Genomic DNA, 25,654 nt, shown 5'->3' on the forward strand with positions numbered 1-25,654 from the left:
CTGCTGTTGATATTACCCGATACTCATCTGACCAGAAATCCTTGTCTTCCTTCCACTTCACTTCACTGACCCTTACTATATCTAGATTGAGCCTTTGCATTTCCCTTTTCAGATTTTCTAGTTTCCCTACCACGTTCAAGCTTCTGACATTCCACGCCCCGACTCGTAGAACGTTATCCTTTCGTTGATTATTCAATCTTTTTCTCATGGTAACCTCCCCCTTGGCAGTCCCCTCCCGGAGATCCGAATGGGGGACTATTCCGGAATCTTTTGCCAATGGAGAGATCATCATGACACTTCTTCAGTTACAGGCCACATGTCCTGTGGATACACGTTACGTGTCTTTAATGCAGTGATTTCCATTGCCTTCTGCATCCTCATGTCGTTGATCATTGCTGATTCTTCCGCCTTTAGGGTCAATTTCCCACCCCTAGGACAAGAGAATGCCCTGAACCTCTATCCGCTCCTCCACCCTCTTTGACAAGGCCGTTGGCAGAATGAGGCTGACTTCTTATGCCGGAAGTCTTCGGCCGCCAATGCTGATTATTTATCAAAATTTAGGCAGTGGCGGGGATCGAATACGTTTTGATTATGAATCAAAGACGCTACCCCTAGACCACGGGTACAGAGTACTTTAAATCACTCAGCGCGCAAAATATTTAGAGGTTACATTGGATCAGATGCCGTCCTACAAGAACTATCTGGGGAACACTATAACGAATATACGAACTAGGAATAAAATCCTTCATAAGCCATTCGGAACTATCTGGGACTCCACTGCTGAAACTCTACTCACTTCAGTACTTTGACTAGTCTACACTATTTCGAAATATAATGCTCCTGTATGGCTCACAGTGCACACACACTAATGCTCGACACAGAGCTGAACACACAATCAAAATTATCACTGGTGCCCTAACATCAATCCCTCTTGAATGGATGCTGCTACTGAGTCACATTCCGCGCCCTAGCCTTCGACGGAAGGCAGTTCTTCTCCGCGAATTCAAAAGCATACAAGCCAACCCACAACTTCCTACCTATTAAGACGCGAGTGTCCTAGCAAAAGACTGTCTTCGATCAAGGAAACCGTCAGTGAAAACAGCCACCGACTCACGGTAAAAAGACTGGTCAGAAACTTTCACTGTGCACTGCCAGAACTTCGGCTACTATCGAAGAAACCCACTACTTTCGACCAGTGGCGCAGAACGTGGATTACGATTAGCAGAATACATACCAGTCACGCGGATTCTCTTTATAGATTGGCGTAAGGCTCCATCTACAAAATGCGACTGTGGAGCAGCCATGCAAACCATTCGTCACATTATTCCACAATGTTCCAAGAGGAAATATCGTGTAACTTTCAGTGATTTCCTGATGGTAACGAACAACACAGTTGATTACATTAAAATTTAAACCTTTGTTTGTAGTTTACGCTGAAGAGACAAAGAAAGTTGTGCACCTGCCTAATAACGTGTAGGGCTCCCGTGAGCTCTCAGAAGTGCTGCAACACGACGTTGCATGAACTCGACTAATGTCTGAAGCAGTGCTGGAAGGAATTGACACCATGAATCCTGCAGGGCTGTCCATAAATCCGTAAGAGTACGAGGGGATGAAGATCTCTTTTGAACAGCACGTTGCAAAGCATCCCAGAAATGTTCAATAAATTTCATGTTTTGAGAGTTTGGTGGCCAGCGGAAGTGTCTAAACTGAGAAGAGTGTTTCTGGAGCCACTCTGTGGCAATCCTGGACGTGTAAGGTGTTGCAGTGTCCTTCTGGAATTCCCCACGTCAGTCGGAATGCACAGTGGACGTGAATGGATGTAGGTGACTAGGCAGGACGCTCACGTATCACCTGTCATAGTTGTGTCTAGATCTATCAGGGGTCCCATACCACTCCAACTGAACACGCCCCACACCATTACAGAACCTCCACCAGCTTGAACACTCCCCTGCTGACATGAAGGGTCCATCCCCTCGATACAATTTGAAACGAGACTCGTCCGACCAGGCAACAAGTTTCCAGTCATCAACAATCCAATGTCGGTCTTAACGGGCCCAGGCGTGTCGTGCAGTCAATAAGGGTACACGAATGGGCCTTCGGCTCCGAAAGCACGTATCGATGATATTTCGTTCAATGGTCTGCACGCTGACTCTTGTTGATGGCTCATCACTGAAATGTGGAGCAATTTCCGGAAGGGTTGCTCTTCTGTCACGTAGAACGATTCTCTTCAGTCGTCGTTGGCCCCGTTCTTGCAGAAACTTTTTCCAGCCGCAGCGATGTCGGAAATTTGATGTTTGCCAGGTTCCTGATATTCACGGTACTGTCGTGTAATGGTCGTACTGGAAAATTCCCATTTCATCGCTACCTCGGAGATGCTGTGTCCCATCGCTCGTGGGCCGACTATTTCAAACGTACTTAAATCTTGATAACCTGCCACTGTGGCAGCAGTAACCGATCTAACAACTGCACCAGAGACTTGTTGTCTTATATAAGCGTTGCCGACCGCAGCATCGTATTCTGCCTGGCTACATATCTCTGTATTTGAATACGCATGCCTACACCAGTTTCTTAGGAGCTTCAGTGTATATACACTCCTGGAAATTGAAATAAGAACACCGTGAATTCATTGTCCCAGGAAGGGGAAACTTTATTGACACATTCCTGGGGTCAGATACATCACATGATCACACTGACAGAACCACAGGCACATAGACACAGGCAACAGAGCATGCACAATGTCGGCACTAGTACAGTGTATATCCACCTTTCGCAGCAATGCAGGCTGCTATTCTCCCATGGAGACGATCGTAGAGATGCTGGATGTAGTCCTGTGGAACGGCTTGCCATGCCATTTCCACCTGGCGCCTCAGTTGGACCAGCGTTCGTGCTGGACGTGCAGACCGCGTGAGACGACGCTTCATCCAGTCCCAAACATGCTCAATGGGGGACAGATCCGGAGATCTTGCTGGCCAGGGTAGTTGACTTACACCTTCTAGAGCACGTTGGGTGGCACGGGATACATGCGGATGTGCATTGTCCTGTTGGAACAGCAAGTTCCCTTGCCGGACTAGGAATGGTAGAACGATGGGTTGCCGGCCGCGGTGGTCTAGCGGTTCTAGGCGCTCAGTCCGGAACCGCGCGACTGCTGCGGTCGCAAGTTCGAATCCTGCCTCGGGCATGGATGTGTGTGATGTCCTTAGGTTAGTTAGGCTTAACTAGTTCTAAGTTCTAGGGGACTGATGACCACAGATTTTAAGTCCCATAGTGCTCAGAGCCATTAGAACCATTAGAACGATGGGTTCGATGACGGTTTGGATGTACCGTGCACTATTCAGCGTCCCCTCGACGATCACCAGTGGTGTACGGCCAGTGTAGGAGATCGCTCCCCACACCATGATGCCGGGTGTTGGCCCTGTGTGCCTCGGTCGTATGCAGTCCTGATTGTGGCGCTCACCTGCACGGCGCCAAACACGCATACGACCATCATTGGCACCACGGCAGAAGCGACTCTCATCGCTGAAGACGACACGTCTCCATTCGTCCCTCCATTCACGCCTGTCGCGACACCACTGGAGGCGGGCTGCACGATGTTGGGGCGTGAGCGGATGACGGCCTAACGGTGTGCGGGACCGTAGCCCAGCTTCATGGAGACGGTTGCGAATGGTCCTCGCCGATACCCCAGGAGCAACAGTGTCCCTAATTTGCTGGGAAGTGGCGGCGCGGTCCCCTATGGCACTGCGTAGGATCCTACGGTCTTCTACATCTACATCTACATCTACATCTATACTCCGCGAGCCACCTTACGGTGTGTGGCGGAGGGTACTTATTGTACCACTATCTGATCCCCCCTTCCCTGTTCCATTCACGAATTGTGCGTGGGAAGAACGACTGCTTGTAAGTCTCCGTATTTGCTCTAATTTCTCGGATCTTTTCGTTGTGATCATTACGCGAGATATATGTGGGCGGTAGTAATATGTTGCCCATCTCTTCCCGGAATGTGCTCTCTCGTAATTTCGATAATAAACATCTCCGTATTGCGTAACGCCTTTCTTGAAGTGTCCGCCACTGGAGCTTGTTCAGCATCTCCGTAACGCTCTCACGCTGACTAAATGTCCCCATGACGAATCGCGCTGCTTTTCGCTGGATCATGTCTATCTCTTCTATTAATCCAACCTGGTAAGGGTCCCATACTGATGAGCAATATTCAAGAATCGGACGAACAAGCGTTTTGTAAGCTACTTCTTTCGTCGATGAGTCACATTTTCTTAGAATTCTTCCTATGAATCTCAACCTGGCGCCTGCTTTTCCCACTATTTGTTTTATGTGATCATTCCACTTCAGATCGCTCCGGATAGTAACTCCTAAGTATTTTACGGTCGTTACCGCTTCCAATGATTTACCACCTATGGCATAATCGTACTGGAATGGATTTCTGCCCCTATGTATGCGCATTATATTACATTTATCTACGTTTAGGGAAAGCTGCCAGCTGTCGCACCATGCATTAATCCTCTGCAGGTCCTCCTGGAGTACGTACGAGTCTTCTGATGTTGCTACTTTCTTGTAGACAACCGTGTCATCTGCAAATAGCCTCACGGAGCTACCGATGTTGTCAACTAAGTCATTTATGTATATTGTAAACAATAAAGGTCCTATCACGCTTCCCTGCGGTGCTCCCGAAATTACCTCCACATCTGCAGATTTTGAACCGTTAAGAATGACATGTTGTGTTCTTTCTTCTAGGAAATCCTGAATCCAATCACAAACCTGGTCCGATATTCCGTAAGCTCGTATTTTTTTCACTAAACGTAAGTGCGGAACCGTATCAAATGCCTTCCTGAAGTCCAGGAATACGGCATCAATCTGCTCGCCAGTGTCTACGGCACTGTGAATTTCTTGGGCAAATAGGGCGAGCTGAGTTTCACATGATCTCTGTTTGCGGAATCCATGTTGGTTATGATGAAGGAGATTTGTATTATCTAAGAACATCATAATACGAGAACACAAAACATGTTCCATTATTCTACAACAGATTGACGTAAGCGAAATAGGCCTATAATTATTCGCATCTGATTTATGACCCTTCTTGAAAATGGGAACGACCTGCGCTTTCTTCCAGTCGCTAGGTACTTTACGTTCTTCCAGCGATCTACGATAAATTGCTGATAGAAAGGGGGCAAGTTCTTTAGCATAATCTCTGTAGAATCTTAAGGGTATCTCGTCTGGTCCGGATGCTTTTCCGCTACTAAGTGATAGCAGTTGTTTTTCAATTCCGATATCGTTTATTTCAATATTTTCCATTTTGGCCTCCGTGCGACGGCTGAAGTCAGGGACCGTGTTACGATTTTCCGCAGTGAAACAGTTTCGGAACACTGAATTCAGTATTTCTGCCTTTCTTCGGTCGTCCTCTGTTTCGGTGCCATCGTGGTCAACGAGTGACTGAATAGGGGATTTAGATCCGCTTACCGATTTTACATATGACCAAAACTTTTTAGGGTTCTTGTTTAGATTGTTTGCCAATGTTTTATGTTCGAATTCGTTGAATGCTTCTCTCATTGCTCTCTTTACGCTCTTTTTCGCTTCGTTCAGCTTTTCCTTATCAGCTATGATTCGACTACTCTTAAACCTATGATGAAGCTTTCTTTGTTTCCGTAGTACCTTTCGTACATGATTGTTATACCACGGTGGATCTTTCCCCTCGCTTTGGACCTTAGTCGGTACGAACTTATCTAAGGCGTACTGGACGATGTTTCTGAATTTTTTCCATTTTTGTTCCACATCCTCTTCCTCAGAAATGAACGTTTGATGGTGGTCACTCAGATATTCTGCGATTTGTGCCCTATCACTCTTGTTAAGCAAATATATTTTCCTTCCTTTCTTGGCATTTCTTATTACACTTGTAGTCATTGATGCAACCACTGACTTATGATCACTGATACCCTCTTCTACATTCACGGAGTCGAAAAGTTCCGGTCTATTTGTTGCTATGAGGTCTAAAACGTTAGCTTCACGAGTTGGTTCTCTAACTATCTGCTCGAAGTATTCTCGGACAAGGCAGTCAGGATAATGTCACAAGAGTCTCTGTCCCTGGCTCCAGTTCTGATTGTGTGACTATCCCATTCTATACCTGGTAGATTGAAGTCTCCCCCTATTACAATAGTATGATCACGAAACTTCTTCACGACGTTCTGCAGGTTCTCTCTGAGGCGCTCAACTACTACGGTTGCTGATGCAGGTGGTCTATAGAAGCATCCGACTATCATATCTGACCCACCTTTGATACTTAACTTAACCCAGATTATTTCACATTCGCATTCGCTAATAATTTCACTGGATATTATTGAACACTCCTCCACCATTGGCGTTTATCCTATCCTTGCGGTATATATTCCATTCTGTGTCTAGGATTTCGTTACTGTTCACTTCCGGTTTTAACCAGCTTTCCGTTCCTAATACTATATGCGCACTATTTCCTTCAATAAGAGATACTAATTCAGGAACCTTGCCCTGGATACTCCTGCAGTTTACCAATATTACGTTAACTTTTCCTGTTTTTGGTCTCTGAGGACGGACGTTCTTTATCAACGATGATAATGTCCTCTCTGGTAAGCCGTCAGGTATTTTATCGTTTCGCCCAAGGGGGGGTCCCTCTAACCTAAAAAACCCCCGTGTGCACGCCACACGTACTCTGCTACCCTAGTAGCTGCTTCCGGTGTGTAGTGCACGCCTGACCTGTCTAGGGGGGCCCTACAGTTCTCCACCCAATAACGGAGGTCGATGAATTTGCAACCATTATAGTCGCAGAGTCGTCTGAGCCTCTGGTTTAGACCCTCCACACGGCTCCAAACCAGAGGACCGCGATCGACTCTGGGCACTATGCTGCAGATATTAAGCTCAGCTTGCACTCCGCGTGCGATGCTGGTTGTCTTCACCAAATCAGCCAGCCGCCGGAAGGAACCAAGGATGGCCTCAGAACCCAAGCGGCAGCCGGTTACACCCAGTGCGTTCAATAGCTGCCGGAAGGGCCTCCTCCACATTAAGGACGAGACCCCCCGGCAAGCACATCGAGTGCACACTGGCATTCTTCCCCGACCTACCCGCTATTTTCCTGAGGGGCTCCATAACCCGCCTAACGTTGGAGCTCCCTATAACTAATAGGCCCGCCCTCTGTGACTGTCGGGACCTTGCCGGAGAACCGGCCACTGGCCCAACAGGCGAGGCATCCTGTGGTGGCTCGGAAACGATGTCATCACCACTAGGAAGCACCCCGTACCTGTTGGAAAGGGGTAAGGCAGCTGCCACGCGGCCAGATCCCACCTTCGCCTTTCGGCCAGGCACGCGCGAGCCCACCACTGTCCGCCATTCACCCTGGAGTGATGGCTGACCGGTAAGATGCTCACTGCCGGGAGACGCAGCGACATCAGGGGTTCCATGTGATTCCAAGGCCACCGAAGTAGGCATAGGTCTCACCACAGTTGCCCCAACGCCACTACGAGCCGACGCCTGCGCCTCGAGCTCAATGAGCCTAACAGACAAAGCCTCCACCTGCCCCCGAAGAGTGGCCAATTCTCCTTGCGTCCGCTCACAACAACCACAGTCCCTACACATGACTATGTTTACCCTACTCTATACGGTGACAAATTCCCAAGATAATCTTCTGATGAGCTACTCTGATAATCAAGAAACACTCACTGAAATACGAGACGCGAAAACTACGCTAGGTTTTCCCAGAAAAACTATTTAAAAGCTAAGCGCAGCAAATAAGTACAAAAACGCTTTATACAAACAGTACTCGCTGCTGGTGGTGCTCTCGCTCTGGCTGTCACAAGACAACTGCTGATTCAAGTGACTAGTGGCTAACGGCCGCGAAACAAACAAAAGACGGTTTTAGGGCGCTTTCTGTTCTAAACGATCAAGAAAACACTAAGAAATCTAACACGAAAACTACGTAAAGTTTTATCAAGAACTGTTAGTTACTATGCAGAGCAGATAACTTGGCGTGCATCCGTGCGTCGCTGCGGTCCGGTCCCAGGTCGACGGGCACGTGCACCTTCCGCCGACCACTGGCGACAACATCGATGTACTGTGGAGACCTCACGCCCCACGTGTTGAGCAATTCGGCGGTACGTCCACCCGGCCTCCCGCATGCCCACTATACGCCCTCGCTCAAAGTCCGTCAACTGCACATACGGTTCACGTCCACGCTGTCGCGGCATGCTACCAGTGTTAAAGACTGCGATGGAGCTCCGTATGCCACGGCAAACTGGCTGACACTGACGGCGGCGGTGCACAAATGCTGCGCAGCTAGCGCCATTCGACGGCCAACACCGCGGTTCCTGGTGTGTCCGCTGTGCCGTGCATGTGATCATTGCTTGTACAGCCCTCTCGCAGTGTCCGGAGCAAGTATGGTGGGTCTGACACACCGGTGTCAATGTGTTCTTTTTTCCATTTCCAGGAGTGTATGTTGCTGTTTGAGCTTTATTTAATGCTGTGCTTAAAAAAGGATACGATAGATAAATAAATCTTGTTTTTTAAGTTATGGTGTCTCTTACCGTTGCACTGTTGCATGTATCTTGTATAATTTCCGACTGAGACAGACATTTTCTTCTTGTAATATCGTTTGTAAGACAGTTTACAAGAAACAGTGCTGTTCCTCCTCGTGTGTAGCCAAGAACTCAGTGCGACGAAACTTACGTAGGCAGCTAAGGAAATCGTGGTTCATATCCTCTTTTACAAGGCAATATGACACGAAAGGAACAAATAGCCAGACTAATACTCGGGGAAGAAGCTAGTAGCTTTCAGTTTCGAAGTATAACGGGGAAAATAAATGAAAATAAAACAAGCGAAAAAGTAAGTAAACTGTTTATTACTTCAAAAGTAATCGCGGCAAGATAAAATACATATTTTATCTTACTGGGAGACAAGACGGTCAATGCCTTCATGGAAAAATGTTTGTGGTCATCTACGGAACCATGGTTGTATCCAGACGAGCACCTATTTCATCATCATCATCATCATCATTTAAGACTGATTATGCCTTTCAGCGTTCAGTCTGGAGCATAGCCCCCTTATAAAATTCCTCCATGATCACTTATTCCAGAGGTTCCCAAACTGGGGGGCGCGCCCTCCTGGGGGGGCGTGATGATGTTGCAAGTGGGGCGCGGGTGGAGTTCGTGGTATAAAACTAATATTTCTTTTTAATATCGAAATTTTATAAAAATGAATGTGCAGTTATTAATGATAGATTATGGTGCTAAATGCAATCGTTTGGCGTCCCACTCCCCGCAATTCTATCTCAATAACCTATCCTAGAACATACAGCTTTTGAAGATCACGTTTAGAATGTCACGTTTAGAATGTCACACACAGAAACTCTCAAAATTACGAAGGCGATATGCGTTAATTCTAATATATCAGATTTGTAAACAACTTACTTCTGACAACTGGAAAACAGAAAAGTCAGGTATTAACTATTCCGTACATTTGTACACATGAACTGAGCATAATCATGTCATAACCTTTAGCCGTAGTAGGCTATGTTCATCAGAGTAATTATCACTTATACTGCGTAACTGCAAAAATGCCGTTTTATTACACTGTCAACCCTCGGATCCCCATGTGATACGATTAAAGTGACTTTAATGGACTGTATACACTTCAAATGAACTGGCGGGTTCGTAATTTGGACGCCAGGGTTATGCCCTTTGTCACCAGAAAAATGTGCAAAACGTGAATGCGAAACTAGTAAAAGTGTTCGTTCTGAGCAGAGTACTTCATATAGAAGTACGCTGGCTCTCAAAGGGAAATATGCTAGGAAGATTATTTGAGTTCGAGACGAAGTGATGCAGTTTTTGGAAAATAACCAAGAAACTGAATTGTATGTGGAATTTAGAAAGCCCGGTGTTCATGTTGCATTGGCTTATCTGTTAGATATTTTCGAATCTTTAAACACATTGAATTTGAAATTACAAGGTGGAGAGTCGAACATAATTTTTCATCGGGATGCCATCAATGCGTTTAGTGATAAGTTGCAACTATGGAAACGTAAAATTTTAGCCTGCAATTATTCCTGCTTTCCCAGATTGTTTGGAAATCTGGAAGAAGCCCGATTTCAAAACTATTTTGAGGATACTGATACTAAGAGTAAAATATCAAACCATTTGCAGCACCTCATTGATGAATTCGAACGATACTTCCCTAACAGTTGTGATGATAAAATTTATTATAAGTTAGCGACGGATCCATTTCACGTTGACGTGGATGTGTTGCCAGACAGACTACAAGAGGAAGTCTTAGAAATTAAAAATGATTCTGCAGCGAAGTATGACTTTGTGAAGATGGATAAGCCTTTATTTTGGGTGAAATATCTCACGGTGTATCCCAGCACAGCAGAACAAGCACTGAAACTGTATTTACCATTTTCAAGCACTTATTTCTGCGAAAGAGCATTTTCAGCGGTAGTGGCGATAAAAAATGAGCTTAGAAGCAAACTCAGTATTGCCAATGATTTACGTTGCGCAGTTTCTACTATTCAGCCAAGAATTCAAAATCTTGTAAAAAATATGCAAGCTCATCCTTCACATTGATTTATTTGTTTGTTTCTTGCCATATGTGTGTGGAAATAATATTTTTTTATTAATACGTCACATTATAAGAGAACTTGTTATTATCCTGCTAACTATCCTTACATGTAGGTAACACTGTAAAATTATAAAAAACTATTTCGAAGAAACAATATAAAATAAACATAGTGAATCTGATTTAAATATAAATACTGCGTGTGATCCTTATGGATTCTGATGTTACGTGTGGTATGTTATTTCAACTAATAATAGTATTTCTTCTGGATGAAGACACAGCGTAAGTTTATCCTAGATATGGCAAGCGAAGAGTAGTCCTAAAATCGTATACGGGTGAAGAAATGGTGTGCAGCAAGGGAATGTAATCAAGGTAAGGAAGTTGTTTTATTCATATTTTTTAAAGTTCTGTGTAGTCTGCACGGTTATTGCGTAAAACTAATTTTCTATTTTTTGTCTGGTTCTGGGAACAGGGCCTTTGTCGCCGTTCGGTAACTGTCGTCGTTGACATAAATGCCAACCTATGCGCATTGACAATGGGGAGCGCTATAGGCGTACACATCAGTGATGTTCGTTAACACCGTGACTGAGTGACTATTTTTGATAATGAGTGAAAGTAATAAGCTACACTGAACTTAATATAATAGCTCGCATCCACTAATCTGCAAAGGTCGCAAATATTTTTCCTTGTTTACCAAGGACTTTCTTTACTTTCGGAGTGGCTTATAATCACAAGACTAGACTGATGACGTAATAACTGCGACTCGATTCATTAACAGCCCACCATGTTACATGACGTCACCATCACAAATTTTTCAATAGTTTCTTGATAATTAATAAAAATCTCTATATTTTTTTAGGGGGGGGGGGGGGGCACGGAAGTTTTCTTTTCGCCAGAAGGGGGGCGTGACAAACAAAAGTTTGGGAACCTCTGCCCTATTCAGTGCTAACATTGGTGCCTCTTCTGATGATAAACCTATTACTTCAAAATTATTCTTAACCGAATCCAGGTACCTTCTCCTTGCTCTGCCCCGACTCCCCCTACCCTCTACTGCTGAACCCATGAGTCTCTTGGGTAACCTTGCTTCTCCCATGCGTGTAACATGACCCCACCATCTAAGCCTGTTCGCCCTGACTGCTACATCTATAGAGTTCATTCCCAGTTTTTCTTTGATTTCCTCATTGTGGACACCATCCTGCCATTGTTCCCATCTACTAGTACCTGCAATCATCCTAGCTACGTTCATATCCGCAACCTCAACCTTGTTGATAAGGTAACCTGAATCCACCCAGCTTTCGCTCCCATACAACAAAGTTGGTCGAAAGATTGATTGGTGCACAGATAACTTAGTCTTGGTACTGACTTCCTTCTTGCAGAAGAGAGTAGATCGTAGCTGAGCGCTCACTGCATTAGCTTTGCTACACCTCGCTTCCAGTTCTTTCACTATGTTGCCATCCTGTGAGAATATGCATCCTAAGTACTTGAAACCGTCCACCTGTTCTAACTTTATTCCTCCTATTTGGCACTCAATCCGTTTATATTTCTTTCCCACTGACATTACTTTCGTTTTGGAGATGCTAATCTTCATACCATAGTCCTTACATTTCTGATCTTGCTCTGAAATATTACTTTTCAAACTTTCAATTGAATCTGCCATCACAACTAAGTCATCCGCATACGCGAGACAGCTTATTTTGTGTTCACCTATCTTAATCTCCCCCCCATGAACCATGGACCTTGCCGTTGGTGGGGAGGCTTGCGTGCCTCAGCGATACAGATAGCCGTACCGTAGGTGCAACCACAACGGAGGGGTATCTGTTGAGAGGCCAGACAAACGTGTGGTTCCTGAAGAGGGGCAGCAGCCTTTTCAGTAGTTGCAAGGGCAACAGTCTGGATGATTGACTGATCTGGCCTTGTAACAATAACCAAAACGGCCTTGCTGTGCTGGTACTGCGAACGGCTGAAAGCAAGGGGAAACTACAGCCGTAATTTTTCCCGAGGGCATGCAGCTTTACTGTATGATTACATGATGATGGCGTCCTCTTGGGTAAAATATTCCGGAGGTAAAATAGTCCCCCATTCGGATCTCCGGGCGGGGACTACTCAAGAGGATGTCGTTATCAGGAGACAGAAAACTGGCGTTCTACGGATCGGAGCGTGGAATGTCAGATCCCTTAATCGGGCAGGTAGGTTAGAAAATTTAAAAAGGGAAATGGATAGGTTGAAGTTAGATATAATGGGAATTAGTGAAGTTCGGTGGCAGGAGGAACAAGACTTCTGGTCAGGTGAATACAGGGTTATAAACACAAAATCAAATAGGGGTAATGCAGGAGTAGGTTTAATAATGAATAGGAAAATAGGAATGCGGGTAAGCTACTACAAACAGCATAATGAACGCATTATTGTGGCCAAGATAGATACGAAGCCCACACCTACTACAGTAGTACAAGTTTATATGCCAACTAGCTCTGCAGATGACGAAGAAATTGAAGAAATGTATGATGAAATAAAAGAAATTATTCAGATTGTGAAGGGAGACGAAAATTTAATAGTCATGGGTGACTGGAATTCGAGTGTAGGAAAAGGGAGAGAAGGAAACATAGTAGGTGAATATGGATTGGGGGACAGAAATGAAAGAGGAAGCCGCCTGGTAGAATTTTGCACAGAGCATAACTTAATCATAGCTAACACTTGGTTTAAGAATCATGAAAGAAGGTTGTATACATGGAAGAACCCTGGAGATACTAAAAGGTATCAGATAGATTATATAATGGTAAGACAGAGATTTAGGAACCAGGTTTTAAATTGTAAGACATTTCCAGGGGCAGATGTGGACTCTGACCACAATCTATTGGTTATGACCTGTAGATTAAAACTGAAGAAACTGCAAAAAGGTGGGAATTTAAGGAGATGGGACCTGGATAAACTAAAAGAACCAGAGGTTGTACAGAGATTCAGGGAGAGCATAAGGGAGCAATTGACAGGAATGGGGGAAATAAATACAGTAGAAGAAGAATGGGTAGCTTTGAGGGATGAAGTAGTGAAGGCAGCAGAGGATCAAGTAGGTAAAAAGACGAGGGCTAGTAGAAATCCTTGGGTAACAGAAGAAATATTAAATTTAATTGATGAAAGGAGAAAATATAAAAACGCAGTAAGTGAAACAGGCAAAAAGGAATACAAACGTCTCAAAAATGAGATCGACAGGAAGTGCAAAATGGCTAAGCAGGGATGGCTAGAGGACAAATGTAAGGATGTAGAGGCCTATCTCACTAGGGGTAAGATAGATACCGCCTACAGGAAAATTAAAGAGACTTTTGGAGATAAGAGAACGACTTGTATGAATATCAAGAGCTCAGATGGAAACCCAGTTCTAAGCAAAGAAGGGAAAGCAGAAAGGTGGAAGGAGTATATAGAGGGTCTATACAAGGGCAATGTACTTGAGGACAATATTATGGAAATGGAAGAGGATGTAGATGAAGATGAAATGGGAGATATGATACTGCGTGAAGAGTTTGACAGAGCACTGAAAGACCTGAGTCGAAACAAGGCCCCCGGAGTAGACAATATTCCATTGGAACTACTGACGGCCGTGGGAGAGCCAGTCCTGACAAAACTCTACCATCTGTTGAGCAAGATGTATGAAACAGGCGAAATACCCTCAGACTTCAAGAAGAATATAATAATTCCAATCCCAAAGAAAGCAGGTGTTGAAAGATGTGAAAATTACCGAACTATCAGCTTAATAAGTCACAGCTGCAAAATACTAACACGAATTCTTTACAGACGAATGGAAAAACTAGTAGAAGCCAACCTCGGGGAAGATCAGTTTGGATTTCGTAGAAACACTGGAACACGTGAGGCAATACTGACCTTACGACTTATCTTAGAAGAAAGATTAAGGAAAGGCAAACCTACGTTTCTAGCATTTGTAGACTTAGAGAAAGCTTTTGACAACGTTGACTGGAATACTCTCTTTCAAATTCTAAAGGTGGCAGGGGTAAAATACAGGGAGCGAAAGGCTATTTACAATTTGTACAGAAAGCAGATGGCAGTTATAAGAGTCGAGGGACATGAAAGGGAAGCAGTGGTTGGGAAGGGAGTAAGACAGGGTTGTAGCCTCTCCCCGATGTTGTTCAATCTGTATATTGAGCAAGCAGTAAAGGAAACAAAAGAAAAATTCGGAGTAGGTATTAAAATTCATGGAGAAGAAATAAAAACTTTGAGGTTCGCCGATGACATTGTAATTCTGTCAGAAACAGCAAAGGACTTGGAAGAGCTGTTGAATGGAATGGACAGTGTCTTGAAAAGAGGATATAAGATGAACATCAACAAAAGCAAAACAAGGATAATGGAATGTAGTCTAATTAAGTCGGGTGATGCTGAGGGAATTAGATTAGGAAATGAGGCACTTAAAGTAGTAAAGGAGTTTTGCTATTTGGGGAGCAAAATAACTGATGATGGTCGAAGTAGAGAGGACATAAAATGTAGGCTGGCAATGGCAAGGAAAGCGTTTCTGAAGAAGAGAAATTTGTTAACATCCAGTATTGATTTAAGTGTCAGGAAGTCATTTCTGAAAGTATTTGTATGGAGTGTAGCCATGTATGGAAGTGAAACATGGACGATAAATAGTTTGGACAAGAAGAGAATAGAAGCTTTCGAAATGTGGTGCTACAGAAGAATGCTGAAGATTAGATGGGTAGATCACATAACTAATGAGGAAGTATTGAATAGGATTGGGGAGAAGAGAAGTTTGTGGCACAACTTGACCAGAAGAAGGGATCGGTTGGTAGGACATGTTCTGAGGCATCAAGGGATTACCAATTTAGTATTGGAGGGCAGCGTGGAGGGTAAAAATCGTAGAGGGAGACCAAGAGATGAATACACTAAGCAGATTCAGAAGGATGTAGGTTGCAGTAAGTACTGGGAGATGAAAAAGCTTGCACAGGATAGAGTAGCATGGAGAGCTGCATCAAACCAGTCTCAGGACTGAAGACCACAACAACAACATATCTTAATCTCACCCAGCCAGTCTATTGTTTTCAACATATGATCCATAAATAAAATGAACAACAGTGGAGACAGGTTGTAGCCTTGTCTTACCCCTGAAACTACTCTGAACCATGGACTCAATTTACCGTCAACTCTAACTGCTGCCTGACTATCCATGTAAAGACCTTTAATTGCTTGCAAAAGTTTGCCTCCTATTCCATAATCTCGTAGAACAGACAATAGCCTCCTCCTAGGAACCCGGTCATATGCCTTTTCTAGATCTATAAAGCATAGATATAATTCCCTGTTCCACTCATAACACTTCTCCATTATTTGCCGTAAGCTAAAGATCTGGTCCTGACAACCTCTAAGAGGCCTAAACCCACACTGATTTTCATCCAATTGGTCCTCAGTTAATACTCGCACTTTCCTTTCAACAATACCTGAGAAGATTTTACCCACAACGCTGATTAAAGAGATATCTCTGTAGTTTTTACAATCTTTTCTGTTTCCATGTTTAAAGATTGGTGGGATTACTGCTTTTGTCCAGTCTGATGGAACCTTTCCCGACTCCCAGGCCATTTCAATTATCCTGTGTAGCCATTTAAGACCTGACATTCCACTGTATTTGATGAGTTCCGACTTAATTTCATCCACCCCAGCTGCTTTATTGCACTGCAATCTATTGACCATTATCTCCACTTCCTCAAATGTGATCCTATTTCCATCATCATTCCTATCCCATTCTACCTCGAAATCTGAAACATTACTGATCGTATTTTCACCTACGTTGAGGAACTCTTCAAAATATTCCCTCCATCTGCCCAGGGCATTCACAGGATTCACCAGCAGTTTTCCTGACCTGTCCAAAATACTTGTCATTTCCGTCTTACCTCCCTTTCGAAGACTGCTAATTACACTCCAGAATGGTTTTCCAGCAGCTTGACCCATAGTCTCCAGCCTGTTTCCAAAGTCTTCCCAAGATTTCTTCTTGGATGCTGCAATTATCTGTTTGGCCTTGTTTCTTTCTTCAACATAACTTTCTCTGTTTACCTGAGTTTTCCTTTTACAGGCTGCCTTGACTGTGTCATTCCAACAAGCTGTTTGCTTCATCCTACTTTTACACACTAATGTTCCAAGACATTCTTTAGCCACTTCTAGTACTGTGTCCCTGTACCTTGTCCATTCATTTTCCAATGACTGTAATTGACTACATTCAACTAACTGGTACCTTTCTGAGATCGCTGTTATGTACCTCTGCCTGATTTCCTTATCCTGAAGGTTCTCCACTCTTATCCTCCTACATATGGACCTAACCTCCTGCACTTTCGGCCTCACAATCCCAGTTTCATTGCAGATTAAATAATGATCAGTGTCATCAAAGAATCCCCTGAATGCACGTGTGTCCCTCACAGCCTTCCTGAATTCCTGATCTGTTATTATATAGTCAATGACAGATCTGGTTCCCCTGCCTTCCCAAGTATACCGGTGAATGTTCTTATGTTTAAAAAAGGAGTTTGTGATTACTAAGCCCATACTGGCACAGAAATCCAAGAGTTGTTTCCCGTTCCTGTTAGCCTCCATATCCTCTCCAAATTTACCCATAACCTTTTCATACCCTTCTGTTCGATTTCCAATCCTGGCGTTAAAATCACCCATGAGCAGAACACTGTCCTTGTCCTTTACTCTAACAACTACATCACTGAATGCCTCATAAAAACTATCCATCTTCCATCAATCCTAATTTTCTTGCTAGACACATCAGTCGTTCGTTTACATACCTTATTGCAACTACGCTGGGTTCCATTTCTTTCCTGATGTAAAGCCCTACACCCCATTGCGCTATTCCTGCTTTGACTCCTGACAGGTAGACCTTGTATTCTCCCACTTCCTCTTCTTTCTCACCCCTTACCCGAATGTCACTAACAGCTAAAACGGCCAGCCCCATCTTACTTGCAGCCTCTGCCAGCTCCACCTTCTTCCCAGAGTAGCCCCATTGATATTAATAGCTCCCATCTCATTACCATTTGTCTGCCAAGTCGTATCTTAGGAGTCCCTGGTTTGTCAGTTAGAGGTGGGACTCCGTCACCTCAAAAGGTCCGAGGTATTTTGCTCTGATTGTTGCCAGCATCATATTTAAAGTACCAGGGAAGCAGGTTGCTAGCCTTACTTGCCCCGAGCCCCATTGGGTTTTACCCCTAATGGTTGAGGGACTAACCGGTGGATTTTGTAGTCTTTGCCGTATGAGCCCAAAGGTGACCACGACTCAGAATATGTCCGAGATGCCCAGCCTTATTCCAAAGTAACTGGTATCCCGACTGTCGGGACCACTTACTTGGCCACTCATACGTTGCCCGTGGTTCATGAACAAGGACATGACTACAGGAACCCACACCATGAGCACCTATTTGTCCCAAGGAAATCGATGGTTATGACTGTCTTTCTTCAGGGTTTCAAAAATATGGAAATCTTGTGGCGTGGGATCGGGACCGCATGGAGGTTTTGTATGATCTTCCCAGCGCAACTTCTGCAGGTAGCCGTAACGATCTTGGTAAGATGTGGGCCCGCGCAAAAGTTACCAAATTTGTTTCGACTACGCTGCAGAAGGTTCGCTGGGGAACACTTACACATCCTCCGTACAGTCCCAATCTCTCCAGTGTGTTTTCCATATTTCTGGAGAGATGAAGAGAGATTCGTCGTCGTCGATTTGCTTACAGATGGGTATAGTCACGGTTCCGTCGAAAACCACAAAAATTTTTTCATGAAAGACCGTCTTGTCTCACAGTAGGATAAATACGCTGAAGCGCCAAAAAAACTGGTATAGGCATGCGTATTCAAATACAGAGATACGTAAACAGGCAGAATACGGCGCTGCGCTCGGCAACGGCTACATAAGACAACAACAGTGTGGCGAAGTCGTTAGATCGGTTAGTGCTGCTACAGTGGCAGGTTATCAAGATTTAAGTGAGTTTGAACGTGGTGTTGCAGTCGCCGCACGAGCATCTCCGAGGTTACGCTGAAGTGAGGATTTTCCCGTACGACCATTTCACGAGTGTGCCGTGAATATCAGGAATTCGGTAAAACATCAAATCTCTAACATCGCTGCGACGGAGAAAGCTCCTGCAAAAACGAGACCAACGACGACGGAACAGAATCGTTCAACGTGACAGAAGCGCAAATCTTCCGAAAACTGCTACAGGTTTCAGTGCTGGGCCATCGACAAATGTCAGCGTGCGAACCATTCAACGAAACATCATCGATATGGCCTTTGGGAGCCGAAGGCCCTCTCGTGTACCCTTCATGACCGCACGGCACAAAGCTTTACGCCTCGCCTGGGCTCGTCAACACCGAAATCTGACTGTTGATGACTGTAAACATGTTGCCTCGACGGACGAATGGTTTCAAATTGTATAGAGGGGATGGATGTATACAGGTATGGAGACAACCTCAAGATGCATTTACCCTGCGTGTCCGCAAGGGACTGTTCAAGCTGGTGGAGGCTCTGCGATGGTGTGAAGCTAGTGCAGTTGGAGTGATGTGGGACCCCTGATAGGTCTAGATACGATTCTGACAGACGAAATGTACGTAGGCGTCCTATCTGATCACCTGCATCCATTTATGTCCATAATGCATTCCGACGGACGTGAGAAATTCCAGCAGGACAGTGCGACAACCCATACGTTTAGAATTGCTATAGAGTGGCTCCAGGAACATTCTTCTGAGTTTAAACACTTCCGCTGGCCACCAAACTCCCCAGACTTTAACGTTATTGGGCAAATCTAGGATGCCTTGCAAAATGTTGTTCAGAAGAGAACTCCACCCCCTCGTACTCTTACGGATTTATGGACAGCTTTGCAGGATTCATGGTATCAGTTCCTTCCAGCACTACTTCTGACAATAGTCGAGTCCATGCCACGTCGTGTTGCGGCACTTCTGCGTTTTCGTGGGGTCCTACACTTTATTAGGCAGGTGTAATAGTTTCTTTGGCTCATCAGTGTACACTAGCAGTTGTGGCGATTACTTTTGAAATAATAACAGTTTACTTACTATTTTTTAATCTGTATCGTTCTCGTTTGACACCCCTTATATTAGCATTATAATCGATTTTGATGGAACGGCAACGCAGCGGCAGACGCCGTGCTGTGTGTTCGGCAGTCAGCGCCCTGACGTAAGCGCCGGCTCGAACCAACACCGACTCAAAGGGAGGCCTCGGCGCTTGTTGGTGACGTCACGTCAGCTAGGCATGGCGAACGCCAGGTTTGTAGCAGGCAGAAACGCCTGGGCGTGCTTATCACCATAAATCTCTTATTTTTGGACTAAATGTTTGGTATTGTTTTGATTTTCTGCAGTTTTATTTACATGAAAGATTTTCTTACTATCGTAAAGCTACAAATGAAGATCATAGTTCTGTATTACTGAATCCTGTCGAAACAAACGTAGATCAATACGAGAAGATGCTTTACCCCATTGCAAGCTTCGGAAATTTTACAATCAAGTAACTATATTTACTTGATCCATTTTGTTATCGAAACTTACCCCAACCCCCTTACAATGAATTCGATTCTTTTATTTATTTTCGTTTGACATCGTCGCTGGAAATGTGAACTAATTTACATGTTTAAATGTCGAACTGTTGCCAGTCATTAGATTACAGTCGTTTTCAACGAAAGGAATTCTAAACAAGAAACAAAATAGCTTCGTACATCGAAAATACTGCTGAGCTTAAACTTTTTTAAACATGCACATTAGAAAAGATAAATATTCCCCTCTTGCAACAGAAAGGAGAAACTTTGTAGGATTGATAAAACAAGTATCTCTCTTTGGCCTCTTCTTCTGTCCCCCACCCCGTACCCCAACGTGTACAATCGCAAGATATTTCATTAACATTCAGTGCTCCTCACCCCATAGTCAACCAAGATACCTAAAGAAGAGCACCAATATGTTCACAGTTTCTTGTAAAAGCAACCCATTACAAACGTAACTTCCTCAGATTTACAAATAAGGTGAAGAAGCACGAATTCTGTTGCTGCTGGACCATGAAGTTGTTTTTGTATGTCAATCCTTAAATCAGGAGGAAATTTAAGTTCAGGACTACACTATTTGTTAAGAAGTGTAATGAATTGCACAATTAATTGATTGCAGAAATCTCTCAGAACAATGTGTGTTGGCCAACTACCGCCAATAGTTTCACATTTTCCTGTGTGAGACAGGGAGACACCACCATTATGCGTATGCCTGCAACAGACCCGGCGTTCGCCGTGCCTAGCTGACGTGACGTCACCAACAAGCGCCGAGGCCTTCCTTTGAGTCGGTGTTGCTCGAACGCGTTGTCCACGGCGCACGCGATTCGCAACAGGTGCTTCCCGCAGCACCTGCCGCCCGCTTCCGGTCCCCGCCAATCTTCCGCCTTCCGGTCGCTCTCCACTACTGTCTGCCACTTACACGGCTTCGTTGTGCGCCCATTTCAGCACTGGAGTCCGCACACGTGTTCACAATGGCCCGTTAGATAAATTTTCCCCGAAAATAAAAGTAGCGGAAGTCGACTCCATAAATGGTTCAAATGGCTCTGAGCACTATGGGACTCAACTGCTGACGTCATTAGTCCCCTAGAACTTAGAACTAGCTAAACCTAACTAACCTAAGGACATCACAAACATCCATGCCCGAGGCAGGATTCGAACCTGCGATCGTAGCGGTCTTACGGTTCCAGACTGCAGCGCCTTTAACCGCACGGCCACTTCGGCCGGCGTCGACTCCATACTTCAGCGGTGTGTATGCAAGAGGTGTTAGGTAAGCGACGCTTACCATACGGAGAGAGACAGTCGATAAAGTGTATTAATGATTTTATAGTTCTTTATTCTAATCGTTTGTCAGCCTATGTTGCTGGAATCAGATTACAACGTTACATCGCTAAAGTCGATATGCAGCGGGATATTAGAACATACATTGTGTTCGAATATAATGAATTACCTCGAAGAAAGCGGTCTACTGACACACAGTCAACATGAGTTTAGAAAACATCGTTCTTGTGAAACACAACTATCTCTTTATTCACAAGAAGTGCTGAGTGCTATTGACGAGGGATTTCAGATCGACTCCGTATTTTTGGATTTCCGGAAGGCTTTTGACACTGTGCCACACAAGCGGCTCGTAGTGAAATTGCGTGCTTGTGCAATATCGTCTCAGTTATGTGACTGGATCTGTGATTTCCTGTCACAGAGGTCACAGTTCGTAGTAATTGACGGAAAGTTATCGAGTAAAACAGAAGTGATTTCTGGTGTTCCCCAAGGTAGTGTTATAGGCCCTTTGCTGTTCCTTATCAATATAAACGGTTTGGGAGACAATCCGAGCAGCCGTCTTCTGTTGTTTGCAGATGACACTGTCGTTTATCGTCTAATAAAGTCATCAGAAGATCAAAACAAACTGCAAAACGATTTAGAAGAAATATCGGAATGGTGCGAAAAGTGGCAGTTGATCTTAAATAACGAAAAGTGTGAGGTCATCCACATGAGTGCTAAAAGGAACTCGGTAAACTTAGGTTACACGTTAAATCATTCTAATCTAAAAGCTGTAAATTCAACCAAATACCTAGGTATTATAATTACGAACAACTTAAATTGGAAGGAACACATAGAAAATGTTGTGGGGAAGACTAACCAAAGACTGTGTTTTATTGGCAGAACACTTAGAAAATGTAACAGACCTACTAAAGAGACTGCCTACACTACGCTTGTCCGTCCTCTTTTAGAATACTGTTGCGCGGTGTGGGATCTTTACCAGATAGGACTGACGCAGTACATCGAAAAAGTTCAAATAAAGGCAGCACGTTTTGTATTATCGCGAAATATGGGAGAGAGTGTCACAGAAATGATACAGGATTTGGACTGGACATCATTAAAAGAAAGGCGTTTCTCGTTGCGACGGAATCTTCTCACGAAACTCCAATCACCAACTTTCTCCTCCGAAATCGAAAATATTTTGTTGACACCGACCTACATAGGGAGGAACGATCCACCAAGACAAAATAAGGGAAATCAGAGCTCGTACGGTAAGATACTGGTGTTCATTCTTTCCGCGCGCTATAAGAGATTGGAATAGTAGAGAATTGTGAAGGTGGTTCGATGACCCCTCTGCCAGGCCCTTAAATGTGATTTGCAGAGTATCCAAGTAGATGTAGACATGTAGATGTAAAGGAAGTGAGACATTACAGGTAGCAGACGAGACTTGCCATATGGGCAGAGAGAAAGAGTAAGAAATACAAACTGATACCAACGGGAGAAGCGTAACTGAAAACGTAACTTTTTGTCTCGAATACATAAATGACGATCGAAAATTTTCCTTTCGTAGGTCGGAAAGTCCAGAAACTTTATGACAATCAGTCAAAATCGGCGTGAGCATTGAGGCAACCATCTCTTCAACGCACTAGCTCGAAAATACACGTTTGCTAAAACACCGCGTCCTGTGGCGTGGAATAAGTCCGTTACTGGCTGCTCCACTTTCTCGTCCGACAGTAATCGTCGACCCTTCAACGCCTTTTTTAAGGCACGTATGCCGTGATAATAGCATGGGGAGAAACCAGGACTACAGGGCGAGTGTCCAAGTATCTCCCACTTGAGTTGACGTAACTTCTGCGTCACGACATTTGCGATATGGGGACATGCGTTATCGTGAAACAGCGGCACCACTTGTCGCAGCTTTCCCAAACTTTTCGTCTTAACTGCACGTCGTAATTTCTCTAGCGTTGCGCATTGCCTTTCCCGTTTTATGGAGACACTAGGTTCCTTCAAAACAATAAGCAATAGACTCCTGTACTTTAAAGCCGGCCGGTGTGGCCGATCGGTTCTAGGCACTACAGTCTGGAACAGCGTGACCGCTACGGTCGCAGGTTCATATCCTGCCTCGTGCATGGATGTGTGTGATGTGCTTAGGTTAGTGAGGTTTAAGTAGTTCTAAGTTCTAGGGGACTGATGACCTCAGTAGGTAAGTCCCATACTGCTCAGAACCATTTGAACCACTTTTTTGTACTTGAAAACAGGGCGAGCATCATCCCTCCAGCAAATGGCTGGCTCTCCAACTTGTTGAGACGAGGGGACGATGAATGTCACCACTGCAATGTCGACGCTTTCCGTTCTGGTTCCCAATGGCGGCACCAGCTCTCGTCGCCCGGCTTCCTACATCGACCTGGGTCTTGTGTCAAGTCGCGACCTGCAAGGAACTTGGCGCACCATTCCACAACGATAGTTTTCGACGAACATGTTTCCCTATACACAATCTTCGTTCTTCGATGGATGTGCACCTGTGTTTGTCCTTCGGCAGCCAAGAAAAGAATAACAGCACAGTGGGCCTGTCCGGACGCATTTGCTAATAACATCACCATAATTCATGTTTAACGACGAACTACAAGGTAGACAGAATACGGATACTGGAAAAAAGGGTTATTAGAAAAATAGTGGGTGCTATACAAACTACAGATGGTTCATGTTATGAAATGGAAGAGATCGACGAAAATATAGAGAAAGTAATAGAAGTAATGGCAAAGTGAAGATCAATGTTCTTTGGATACCTCCACCGAACGATTGACACCAGGCTAACGAAACGTATATATTTCTGTAATTTTGAAAAAAAATTCAACAGTACCTAGAAGATAAAAGAAAGAAAAAAGACTAGAATGATACAATGTCAAAGAATAGGAAATAACAGAAAGAAACATTTTTAAGAATAACATAGTAAATGTAGAAGACTTTCAAGGCAGAAGAAATAAAAAAATTGAAACAACAGGACAGAAGAACGGTAAAGATAATTTGAGGAGGAGGTGACGGAGTACTGGAAATTAAGAAACAACAAAGAGGGAGAAGGAACTGAAACTGAAGTTGTTTTGTGATCTTGCTTGCTCTATACAAAGATTTTTTACAAGTGTAACTGTCGAATCTTCTTCTTTTTCGCCATTTACATGTCTATACGGGATCGCTACTTGTCACGTGCGTTTTGGCAGTGTTGGTGGCAGTTCGTGGGCTGGATGTGCTTCCAGACGCCACCACTCCCCCTCTGCCTCCCCCCCTTCCCCCAGAACCTAATCTGCCTGCGTCTATAGTAAATCCCAAGTGATGATGTAGAAGACTTTCAAGGCAGAAGAAATAAAAAAAATTGAAACAACAGGACAGAAGAACGGTAAAGATAATTTGAGGAGGAGGTGACGGAGTACTGGAAATTAAGAAACAACAAAGAGGGAGAATGTGATTGCCGTAAGCTTGGTGACAACAGTGCATCCCAATTTAAGTTATACAATATAGCACTGAAGATGGTCACTCAGTGACAGAAAATCGATTTTGCAATAGTAAAAAATATACGACCAATGCTGTCTCTTTTTTCAAATTCCAAGTACAAGCGTTAGAACGTTTTCTAAATTTTTGATTAACGTGTAACTGAGGCGGGACATAGGTATCAATCCGGTATTTACCGAGGTGGACGCGGGAAAGTACCTAATCCGGCCGGGGTGGCCGAGAGGTTCTAGGCGCTACAGTCTGGAACCGCGCGACCGCTACGGTCGCAGGTTCGAATCCTGCCTCGGGCATGGATGTATGTGATGTCCTTAGGTTAGTTAGGTTTAAGTAATTGTAAGTTCTAGGGGACTGATGACCTTAGAAGATGAGCGCCATAGCGCTCAGAGCCATTTGAAAGTACCTAAAAGCCACATCCCAGATGGTCGTTTCAACATCCCTCGACATTGATCCACGAAGATGGTTCGATACGGGGCTGATTTAGCTCCCTGAATCCAGGGAGTAGCACTTTTAATTTGCTCCACTCTCCGGGCAGGTCAGTGTGTAACCGTGGAATGTTTTGTAAAGCAGACAGAGAGGAAAAAAAATACGTTATCAGCTGTGGACAGGTCAATAAGATTTCCCTTCCAAATTAGCAGGAAAGATTATGACGAAGGAAGACATGCTTAGTGGGAGAGAGAAGAAAAAAAACCAGTAAATCCCAAGTTCAAGCGTTAGAACGTTTTCTAAATTTTTGATTAACTTGTAACTGAGGCGGTACATAGGTACCAATCCGGTATTTACCTAGGTGGACGCGGGAAAGTACCTAA

This window comes from Schistocerca americana, chromosome 3, assembly GCF_021461395.2.
Source record: "Schistocerca americana isolate TAMUIC-IGC-003095 chromosome 3, iqSchAmer2.1, whole genome shotgun sequence".
Classification (NCBI taxonomy): Eukaryota; Metazoa; Arthropoda; class Insecta; order Orthoptera; family Acrididae; genus Schistocerca; species Schistocerca americana.